The sequence below is a fragment of the Saccopteryx bilineata genome, chromosome 6, assembly GCF_036850765.1.
Source record: "Saccopteryx bilineata isolate mSacBil1 chromosome 6, mSacBil1_pri_phased_curated, whole genome shotgun sequence".
NCBI classification, from domain to species: Eukaryota; Metazoa; Chordata; class Mammalia; order Chiroptera; family Emballonuridae; genus Saccopteryx; species Saccopteryx bilineata.
Window position 1 is genome coordinate 143,230,484 of NC_089495.1, and position 11,351 is coordinate 143,241,834.

Sequence of the window (11,351 nt, forward strand, 5' to 3'; positions counted from 1 at the left end):
ACCTCAGGCTTGGCACCTTGGCCTTGACAAACAGTCCATGCTGTTAAAAGGGAGGTTCGGGCCACCGATGTTTGTAGAACTTGAATTGTAACCTGTGGTTTCCCACTGCAGCAATCCATATAAACATAGAATCTCACCTCTTCGATGCGGACAAGAGAAGATTCCCCTTCACTCCATGCACTCACACTTTCTCCGGTATTTCAAGCTGTGCTTACGCATCTCAGGGGCATGCTTCCAGAAGTGGGAAGCTCACTCTGTGCCAGGCCAGTTTCCCTGCGGGACTTGTTCTCACTCTGTGTTGAAATATGGATTCCTGTAACTCCCTCCACTGCTCTTCAGTCCCCCATCCCAAAGACCAGATCAGTCTCTCCCTACTTCATGAAGTCCTTCAGCAAGTCAGCCCAATGGGCTTCTCTTCTTCTCCCAACCAAAGAGTCAGTGCCCTTTTAATCCCTGTCCTTTAATATGATTTTAAGCCCCCCTTCCCCAATCTGGTCACTTTGCTCTGAATATGTTCAAAATGGTAAAAGAAGACCTAAGTAAGGTCTGGCTCATGGGGTATGAAACAGGGTTCTCACCTCCTCCAAAGTGGACATCTGATCTCTGTTAATGTGGCCTTAAGTGTTGGCAGCTGTCAAGTCTTAGTCCACTCTGGTCTATCCCCCATCACTGCCTGCGTGAGCCTCTCTACAGCCAGAAGTGGGAACAGCTAAGTCCTTGCCCATCTTTTTGTCACTGTGTGTCAGCTCAGAGGGTTTCCATGCACAGCTGGTCTGAGGCCGAATCAGGACCACAAGTCAGTTCTCTATTCCCAGCCTGGGCTGCACAGTCCCTGTGGAGGGACACCTGGCGAGCCACCTCAGAACAAAGTATCCTGAATCTCCATGTCATTTAATGCAAACTAGAAGCTTGGGCAGATGTTCAGTTCAGGGATTGAGCTGTTGTCATAGGGCCCATCTGCCTGACTAACCAGTAACAGAAATTATAGGTAACTTCTATGGAGTGTCTCTGAGGGGACTCTGAACTCATATGATTATTATTTTGCCCCCAAACCTCTTCAAAGTAGGCCATGCCACCTCTGGGTTATAAGTAAGGAAACAGAGGCTCAAAGAAGTTACAAAAACACCCGGAGTCTCAGGACTGGTGTGCTTGGGTCCGGGGTGAGGACGTGGCATCGTGACTTGCAGTGTGGCTCTCTCCACGACACTGCTCTGCCTCCCTGGAAATGACACAGAAGGCCGCCCGTCCCCTTCCAGTTCTGCCCCTCTGGCCACCCCCACGGCCCTGCGGGTTGTGTGGGCTGTGCTGGTCACGGGAGCCCAGTGCGGTGGGGGCCCTTGGCCCTGGGCTGGAGATCAAACAGTCGACTGGGGACAGCCGAGCCCGTGTAAATCACCCTCAGAGAGAACCAGTTCCAAATGACCAGTGAACTCAGAGGTTCCCACAGACACCCAACACCCTGTGCTGTCCTCCCTGCTGGCCTGTGGGTGTTGCCTCGCTCACCCTGGGAACCCAGACACCGTCCTCACAGACCTCCTGCGTGAGCCTCGGGTCGGATTGGGTTGGGGTGCCTCCTGCCACCGGCACTTGCCTGCCCTGGAGCTGTGGAGAGCAATCGCATCCCAGTTCAAACCTGCGGCCACCTCCGGGCTGTGCAACGTAGGGCCAGTTCAGTACCCACCTCAGCCTTTTCCCTGTGTGGTAGAGGGGTGGACAGGTGAAGCTGGGGTCGTAAGCCCAAAACCCCGCTGGGTGGTGGACACTTGGAGGACGCTAGCGCCCTTCCCCACACCCGCCCTCCGCGGAGGCTCTGCAATCATCATTTCTCTTAACCTTCACCACCGTGGGCCTGACCAAGCTGAGATCATGTGCCCGGCAGCATCAGCCTCTGGACTGGACCCTGGTTCCACCCAACCCCCAATTCCTTTTTCTCTTCCTGCTTCACGGGTTACCTTGGCCCTAAGAGATTTATGCCTAAAATTGTTCATAAACTTCTGCGCAGTTCTGCCCCTGAAAGGAACAGCGTGGGTAGTGGCGCCAACATGCGCTGTGGAAGTGGAGATTGTTCTCGAGAGGGACAAGCCTCGGCGCCTGTACTGGACCCTTCCGAAAAGCCTGGGGCTGTCCGAGGACCGCGATGTGCCTTCGATGACGTGCTGCAGCCGCGGATGTGGTGGTCAGGGGTGCCAGCCTTCCCCTGGCTCCTGCCCGGTGCTGACCACACAAATCAGCCGCTCTGCTCACACCTCCCACCCCGCCTCTGGCAGCTCTGAAGCCCTGCCCCAGGGGAGCCGGGGTCCCTAGCAGACCCCTTCTCACCCCTGGGGGCCTGCTTCTCATCTCCCAGCGCCACCGGCAGTAACCCTTGGTCCCGTGAAAGCCGAGGAGGGAGGAATGTCACATGAAAGGTGCTTGTGGAGGCCTGGCCAGTGTCAGGCCACCAAATGGCAGGTGCCAGGTGGTTAGCATTAATGGAGTTCGGAGGGCGGGGGCCTGGCTCCAGAGGTGTTCTGGGGCGGGGGCGGAGCGGCTCTGACTGCCCCCTTGGCGGTCACGGAGGAGGGCCCATGGAGTTCCTCTCCTTCCCGCTCCTCTTAGTGTGCCCGCCCTGCCTGTGCTGGCCACGGCCCTGGCTTCAGGGACTTCACCTCACAGGTGCACTGTCCTGAAAGCTCCCTGGTTGGGCTCCTGGCCCCAGGATCGCAGCCTCCACTCTGTCACCATGCTCTTCCCAAGACCCAGGCTGAGCTTGTCACTGTGTCTCATGTGAGCTCCACATGGCTGCCCGTGGCTTCCAGTTGCCCTGATTGGTCACCCAAGGGTCTGACTGTCCAGCCTGGCCCCTCCCTTGTCTCCCGCACATGTTGTCCTTCAACCCCATGGGCATGCTCCCAGCACCCCTCTCCTCCGGCTCTTACGCCACACGACCAGATGGAAGGAGGATGTGCCCTGCTGGTCTTGCTGTCTTGGCTGGGAGCCTCCTGGGCAGACAGTGGTACCCACACTAGCGAGGGCTGTGGCTCCCCTCTGTCCTTGGGCAGCAATTTCCTGAATCGGTCAGAGGCCCCGGGACAAGGTGTGAGTGGGGCGCGCTGACCCCCCGAGGAAGGCCGGAGATGCCTGGGCATCGCCAACAATCATTAGAATATTTCCTGGCTCCCCTGCTGCCGCCTTGACTGAATAGAATGTTTCTGATTCAATTAGTTCCTGAGTATTTATGAGGCTTCATTATACTGTTTTCTCTGCTTTGAAACATTTTTTTTGACATTTTCCAAAATATAAAGTGAAACACAAATAAAAAATAACAACACTGCCCACCCCCGGGCTGTCTGTGCCTTCCCCTTAAAGTAAGACTCTTCTTAGTCATACATCACCCCCATTCCTGCAGAATGAGAACACACCTCCCTAGCCTGACCTCAGTGCCCTTCACTTCCCCGCTCACGTCCCTCTGTGACTGGCACCTTGCCCTATGTTCCCATGCTTTGGCAACCTTGGATCGTTTTGTTTGCTGCCCCCCATCACAATTCCCACTTTCTCTCTGGCCAGAGGCTGGGGGGACAAATTGGTACCATCTGGTAGGGTCTGGATGGGCTTCATGGTACCCTGTGGGGGTGAGTCTCCAAGGTGAGACAGTCACAACCACGCCTCAAACAAGGTCAGAGGTGGTAGTCACAGCCACGCCCCAAACCAGGTTGTGGAAAGGAGTCAGGAGGAGGGCGGGGCCAGGGCCCTGGAGGCCGAGGGAGTGGTGGTTCTCAGACAGGGAGAAACACTTTCAATTCCACATTTCAGAAAGATCCTGCTGACACCTCCGCGGAGAATTAATTCCAAGAGGCAAGAATGGGGACCGGTGTGCTAGTCCAGGTGTCAAGTGACGAAGAACGATTCAAGGATTATTTGGGAGGTAGACCCAGCTGGACTTAATGATGTGGTTAAAGGGAAGGAGAAGGCCTCTGGTGGCTCCTTGTTCCTGTTGGAGCTACTGGGGTCATGAGGAAGAACTATGGGCAGACAGATGATGCATGCACAATGGTCAAGGCCCCCCAAACTGCATAAAAATACACATTCCCAGGCCAGCACACACCGATGGCATGAGAATACTTGGGGAGAGAGGACTGGCCATCTGCAGTGTAGGATGTATCCCAGGAGATTCAGAGGAGTTTGGGAAGCAGCAATGTTCCCGGATGACGGCAGCGACCGGGCTAACTGTGGGCCCTGACCTTGGGCTGTGTGCCCATGGGGACCAGCAGCTGCCTCTCTTTCTCACATTTCCCTAGAACCTTGCTCCCAGCCTGCACGTGGCCCATGGGCTGTGTTTGTTGAAGCAACCAGCTGACCTCAGGACCAGCACGGATTCTTTCTTCTGGTCAGCTGCAGTGCCAACCAGCCAAGCCTCTGACTGCAGGGATCGGCTGGCCAGTCTTCTTCCTCAGTTTGATCAGATTTTGATCAACCCTTCTCATGGCATCCCACATCTGCCTCTCTGCCTGGCAGGTCCCATTCCAGCCCGGCAGTCCACGCGCTCCACGTTTTCAAATGGGAACCACTAGGGGGCCTCTTCCTTTTGGTTAAGTTTTACAATAGCGGAAAAAAAAAATAATAATTGCACTTTTTTTTTTTTTAATAAGAGAGGAAATGTTACCAATGGTAAGGTCTTCAAAAGGCCACTTTGCAAACTCAAAATTTACTTGAAAGCACACAATCTTTCGCTGGAGGCCAGGCTCAGTATGTTTCTGATTACACCGGTGACCTTCACCCTGAAAACCCTTTGTAGATGGGCTTTTTTCTAGACAACCCACTGATGAGCAAATGATCTAACAGATTTCACACCACATAAATTTAAGCCTAATAAATGGCTTCAAATTCAGAGCTCCTAATTCCGGGTTCAGCAAAGTAGTCCCATTACAAAAGCAATCATGTAGACAATTAATAAACCCACACACAGCACAGGGAAAGAGTGAATTCTGTTCCGGGCCCCTGTCTCAAAGCCAGTTCCCAATGGTGAGCCTTGGGCTATGCAGACTGACCTTTAGCTTTTGGTTTGGGCAGAAGACATGTCCACCGGAAGGCCTACTTGATTGCAAATGTCTTCTGTCCTGTCCTGGCCAGTAGCCATTTGTGGCTATTTAATTTATATTTATGTTAATGTTAATTAAAACATAAAATTCTGTTTTTAGTTGCACTACCCACATTTCAAGTGCTCAATAGCCACATGTGGCTACTAGCTACTAAATTACAGCACAAGATAGAATATTTCTATCATTGCAGAAAGTTCGATTGGACAGGGCTGACCTGTTAGGCAGACAAAACCCCTCTGGACCCGGATGGCTTCTGTTTTGTCTCAATTATCAGTGACTGTACCTCTCCTGGGACTATTTTGTTACATTAGTCTAGGTAAGCAAAATGAAGCAGAGTTCATAAAGAGGAAAAATATATAGATTAAAAAAAATCCTATTGTTAATGAGGAAGAAAGGGAACTTGGTTTTAAATCTGCTGATGAGCTTGCTCTTTTCTTCAGCTCTTTGCTATTTTGGGTGACATATTTGCAACTATGGGGACGAACAATCTTGATTATTTAGAGCCAGAAAATAAAATCTGCTTTCTCATCCCAGTAAGATAATTCCTTTGTCTGAGTTAACCAGGTAAGTGCTCCGGCTGGCTGTCTCGCTAAGGGGCAAGGACACACTAGAGACTCTCAGGGCAGTAAAGGCCTTGGCGCTCCCCGAGGTTCACACCCTCATGGAGGGGTGGCAAATGCAGGTGTGCGGGGGCTAGTTCAAGGCCACAGGGCCAGCTTATGGTCAAGCCAGTTCCCGATTCCTCCCCCGAGCTCATGGTCCTCAGCAAACAACATACAATCTCTCTTTGGACCCCGTGTCTTGGTTTAATTGGCTATAAAATAAGGAAAGTCTTGCCCTTGTATGGCGGAGGTGCTAATTCAATGTCAAGCTCATGGAGACTTCCTGGGGGATATGGTCCTAGATTTAAATTGTTATAAGTTGTCCCCAAAGTTGGTCTTTTCAGCTTCTCTAGTGGGAGACGGGCTTTGCCTCTGAAGAGGAGGAATTTCCCAAACATCAGAAGGGGCTCAGATGGGAACAGCCCAAAAGAATAACACATGCCCACTAAACCTCATCCATAGATGATGACGTCCACTTATGAAATCCCGTCCTAGACAGCTCTGGTCAGCATCAGACCTCTACATCTTACTTTCTTTTTGACATCATTTTTTGGGAGGGTATTTTAAAGGCACCTCAAACTTAACATGTTCAAAAGCTAAATTGAAGACCACCCTTCTCAAATCTGACCCTCCTCACTGTTCACCAGGTCTTCGGGTAGCACCATGATTGTCTGGGTTAGACAAGCCAGAAGTCCTGGCATCGTTCCTTCCCTACACACCCATCTTTCCATAGCCATCTGTCACCAGGCTCTGTGGTTTCTACTCCTTGAGCTTTCTCCTGTCTGTTCGCGTCTCCGCATAGCCTTGGTCCCAGCTACTGTCGCCGCCCACACAGGCTACTGCTATAGGTCTCGATTGGTGAACCAGACCCACTTTTGTCCCACAGAACCCAAATGTATTCTCCCCTTAGCAACCAGAGTGATTTCTTTGAAATGAAATTTAACCATGTCTTTTCCCTGTTTTTGATTCTTTAATAACTTCCACTGACCGTAGAAGAAAGTCAAACCTCCTTAAATCGACTTGTAGCTGCTACATGGCCTGACCGTTCCTCTCTCTGGCCTCCTTTCCCCTCCTTTCCCTACCTCAGATGCATCCTTCAGCATCTGTCAGTCTCTCCAAGCCCCATGCTTCTTCCTGCCATAGAGACTTGGCCCTTTCTCCTTCATGACTCACTTCTCTCCACCCTCACCCCCTACCCCCACCCCACCCCCCAGGCCTCGGCCATTACCTCCATTCACACTTCCCACCTCACCTCACTTTGTCAAGGGTATTTTCCATGACCTTGTCAAGGCCTCAAAGTTCTAGTACAGGTTGTCAGAGCACCATGGGCCACTATTTCAGTGCCTGTCTTACAGCTGTAATGTCATGTTTATTTGTGTGGTACCTGGACAAACTCTTTCTTCTCCACTGGATTGTAAGCTCCATGCTGAGAAGGGTCATGCTTTTGTGATCAGCAAAGAATCCCTGGTCTGGCATAGGGTTAGCACTCTGTGTGTTAAATGAATGGGTGAGTGAGAGTCAGCTACACTGTTGAGTAGGTCACACCTGGGCTTGAATCTCAGTTTTGCTACTTCTTCAGATGTGTGAACTTGGGCAACTCATTTAGTCCCTCTGAGACTCAGTTTGCTAATATGTAGAAGAAGAAGAACCTCATATTGACTTCATAGGAACTGATAAATGAGAGAAATGTGGTAGTGCCTAAGGTGGCCATTGAGTCTGGGACACAGTAGCTACTCAAGAAATAGTGTGGTCATCATCTGAACGTCTTCCCTCCTGGAAAACTAGGTATCCTACTCAATACCCTTTGAAGTTCCTTTTCTTTTTTTGCTTTAAATTGATCTATGTGTCTATTGTTTGCAACCAAAAATCCTATACAAAATGTAGCTCTAGTCTAGAAGGACAAAGTACAAGTGTCAATTTCCAAAATAATTGGAAATAATGGCTTCTAGATAATATTTTTTGCGTCTAAACATGAACTCATTTAACTCGATGAGCATGTCAACCCCCTGAGGTGCGTACTGTTGTTATCCTTATCTTACCCGGAGAAGACCGAGACACGGCAAAGTTAAGTAACTTGTCTAAAGTCACACAGCTAACAAATGACAGAGCCTGGACTCACACCCAAGTTGTCCTTGCTTTTAATCCTTGCAATCTGCTGTATTATCTATATTTTGAAGAATTAACCCCAAAACAATGAAAAGCTAAACAGAATGCTTGCAACATGTTACATGACCCACCCCATCCACCAACACTGTGCCAGGATCCAGATTACGTGAAAGAAAAACAAATGAACTGTACCTGTGTTTATCATATGCATAGAAAAGAGACATGAAATAAATATATTATAACCACGACCACCTCTGAATGGTAGAGTGTTAATGTATAGCTAAAAAAGTTGTGTTGTTCTTTTTTGTGTTTTGTTTTATTTTTCACTAATTTCCCACATTCTTAATAGTTAAATATATTGAGAATGTATAACATGTATTACGATTATAATCTAAAGAAACATTTTTATGAAAAGTAAATTTCTTATTAGTAAAAAAATAGAAAAAAGAAAGAGAGAAAGAAATAAAAAAAAAGCCCCAATGTAATCAAGATCTAAGCAGGAAGGGAAGAGAAGGGAGTGTGACATTGCTAGTCAGACCTGAAACTTTGTTGGGAAGCCCTTGTTTGTGGGCCTGTGCAACAGCTAAAATTCTTGTTCAGGCAAAGTGCTCTTAAAATTTTCAGTGATGAAGGACGTTGAACTACAACTAGCCCATTCAATATTGAGTGATAATTGGCAGTAGGTGAGAATGAATTTGGGGCCTGGAAAAGTCCTGACTGGGACAGAGAGCACATCTGGGCTTTGAACCTGGCAGCCCCTCACTGCGTGCCTTGGGAAATCTATGGCCTCTTCATTTGCCAAAATAAGAGTGGCTGTATCTTCTTGATCACCTTTTGAAATCTGCTGTGAGCGGCAAGCCTGACAGCAAACTCTCATTGTTGGAAGTGCTTTACATAGATTAACTCACTTAAGCTTAAGGAAACCCCTGTAAGTTAGCTATGATGATCATCGCCATTGAACAGATGGAAAAAATGAGCCACAGAGCAGTTAAAGAAAATGCCCACACAATTCAGTAGACTGCCTGGATCTGAGTCCGGGCTCTACTCTTATCGATCACACGACACTGGGCATGTATTTTTTAATCACTCTGTGACTCTTTTTCCTATGCCAAAGTATCTCTCTCAGCTTTGAATGAGGTACAATATAGGAAGAGCTTAGAACAGTTCAAAAAGTTCAAAACACTAAAATAAATAAATAAATAAATAAAATAACAACAGCAAGCTGCCAGTTTGGGGCATTTTAAAGGAAATGGCTTCTTGGTTTGGGGCAATTTTTTAGAATGCTTAGTGATTAGGAAATAGGTATAAATCTAGGAAAGGCTGCACATAAATAAAACATTTCCATCTCTCATTGGGAAAAAAAGTTTCCACCAAGAGTACAAGGGAGCCCCCAACAGGAAGAGATGCTCTTTACTCAATAAAGTGGTCGTTTTGTGTTTATATGTGCTGCTTCTCCGGTAATCTGCCTTTCAGACAGAAGATATATTATGTAATTAGGTTTACGAAGATCACTTGGGCAGAGCAACCTCGAAACTCTCTCCCTCCCCCCAAGCATCTATCTAGCCGTTAATGAGCTGATTGAATGAAATTTGGAGCAAGCCCTACACTCCACCCATACTCCAAATGTGATTGGTTGCCTTTGAAGAGCACCTCAGATGGTCTCTAAGATGCCCTGATGAAAAAGAGCTAAAAGGTCACCTAGTTTACCCCTTTCCCGCTTACCCTCTTCCACTCAAACCACTGCCAGCAGAGGAGGTGAGTCTCTATTTGCAGGGACCTCCAGGGAAGAGGAATATCTGCCCCGTCCCCAACACTGGGACGCCCTCATCAGTCCGTAATCAAAATGTTTGGAGTCCGTGGGAGAGCTGCAGTAGAGGCCGGCTTATCAAGGTGGAATTTATTTACTTACTGTCCACATCAGTTCACATCAGATCAGCTTGTTGCTCTCTCCGATCACCGGCTGGAGGGCAGAGGTGACAGATCACCCCATTGCTTATTTAACCAACCATAAACAGGACTTGAAAGAGGGGAGTTTGCTGCACACAGCTCATCTTGGGGAATCTGACATGTATCAAGTTGATGGCAAACTTCTGCTCATTATCTCAAAACTCCTTTCCTACTTTTTTTTTTCTTGCTCTGTTTCCAAAGGAAGGCATTCGCCTAGAAAACTCACCAATGTTACTCCAAGGAGAGCAATGGAACAATGTGCGTCGAAGCCAGAAAGCTGTTTCCAATTCAGATGACTCAGGGGCTGGTCAAGGTTTTCTTTGGTCCATCTACGTGGACCCAAGAGTAGGAGGTAGAGTACCAAATTTGGTGGCCCTTTTAGGTTATCCAGTTTGCCAAACCCCTTAAATTGACCGCTTAGCGATATCTTTGATTGTCTACAATTTGGACTGTAAGCGGATTAAGTCATAATATCTTGGTAATGGGTGTGATATCTATGACATATATGCAGGAGTAATGTGCTCATGGAATAATTTTGACTGTGTTTGTTTTTCCTCTTTTTATTGCCCTTCCCCTAATATCCCCTTGCCCCTCCAAGTAAGAGAGAAAATGACCCCTTACATGGAGCCAAGAGCTGTGCTGGGTGTTGGACTTTTAGAAATGAAATCGTTTAATTAAATTATCCTAACACCCCTGCATGACTTGCTCGATCACTATAGGTGAGGAAACAGAGATGGAGACAGGCTAGGTATTTTGCGACCCTGATACGGTTGGTTTTGCGGTTGGGTTTCACATTCAGGTGTCACGATGCCCAAACCTGGACACCCTTTCCCTCTCTGTCCTGTCCGCTGAGCCTGGGGCTGGTGAGGGGTTAGAGAGGCAATGTGCGGTCACCAGAGGCAGGTGCAGACGCAAGGGGCGGGGGAGGAAGTGAAGCAGCTCACACACAAGAAGCTGCAGGATTAAAGAGCAAACAAAAATTAGGATGAGAGAACTGGCCTGGCCAGGACAATACAATCTAGACAAGGTAGAATGAACAGAACGGCAAGTGGAAATGCTCGATTTAGTACCATTCCTGTGGGACTCTTTTCCCATTGAAAGGGCCTGAAAGGTCACCTACATTCAACAGGTAGCACTGAAGAGTTCACACATGCGGAACGTACCATGTTTCTAGAATCAACAAATACTATTTTAATGTCATAACCTCCCCTTTTTGGACTAACACAGTCCTGTTGGTTAAGAACAAATCACCTCCACAGTCTCCTTGCTCACACTAGTGTCCAGAGGTGACATTAGAAGCCATGTGCTTCCTGACTGACCAGAGCCTGGTGGAGATTTTGGGGGTCTCCTCTTCCAGAGGCTCTCTGGGTTGTAAAGCAGACAGGTGCTGGCCAGGTCCTCAGCTCCCCTGCTGTGTGGTGTTGCTCAGTATGGCATTTAACAAGGCATGGAGACCTTCTCGGGGACCCTGGGAACTCCTGCCATTTCTTCTGGCCCCAAGTCGTTGGGGTGTTGGAAAGAGTACCCATGATCCCACTATCTGCAGGTCCAGATTTGAAACCTCTGAAGTGCACACATGGGGTGACCATAAATGCTTCATTCAGCTTTCTCTTCTGTA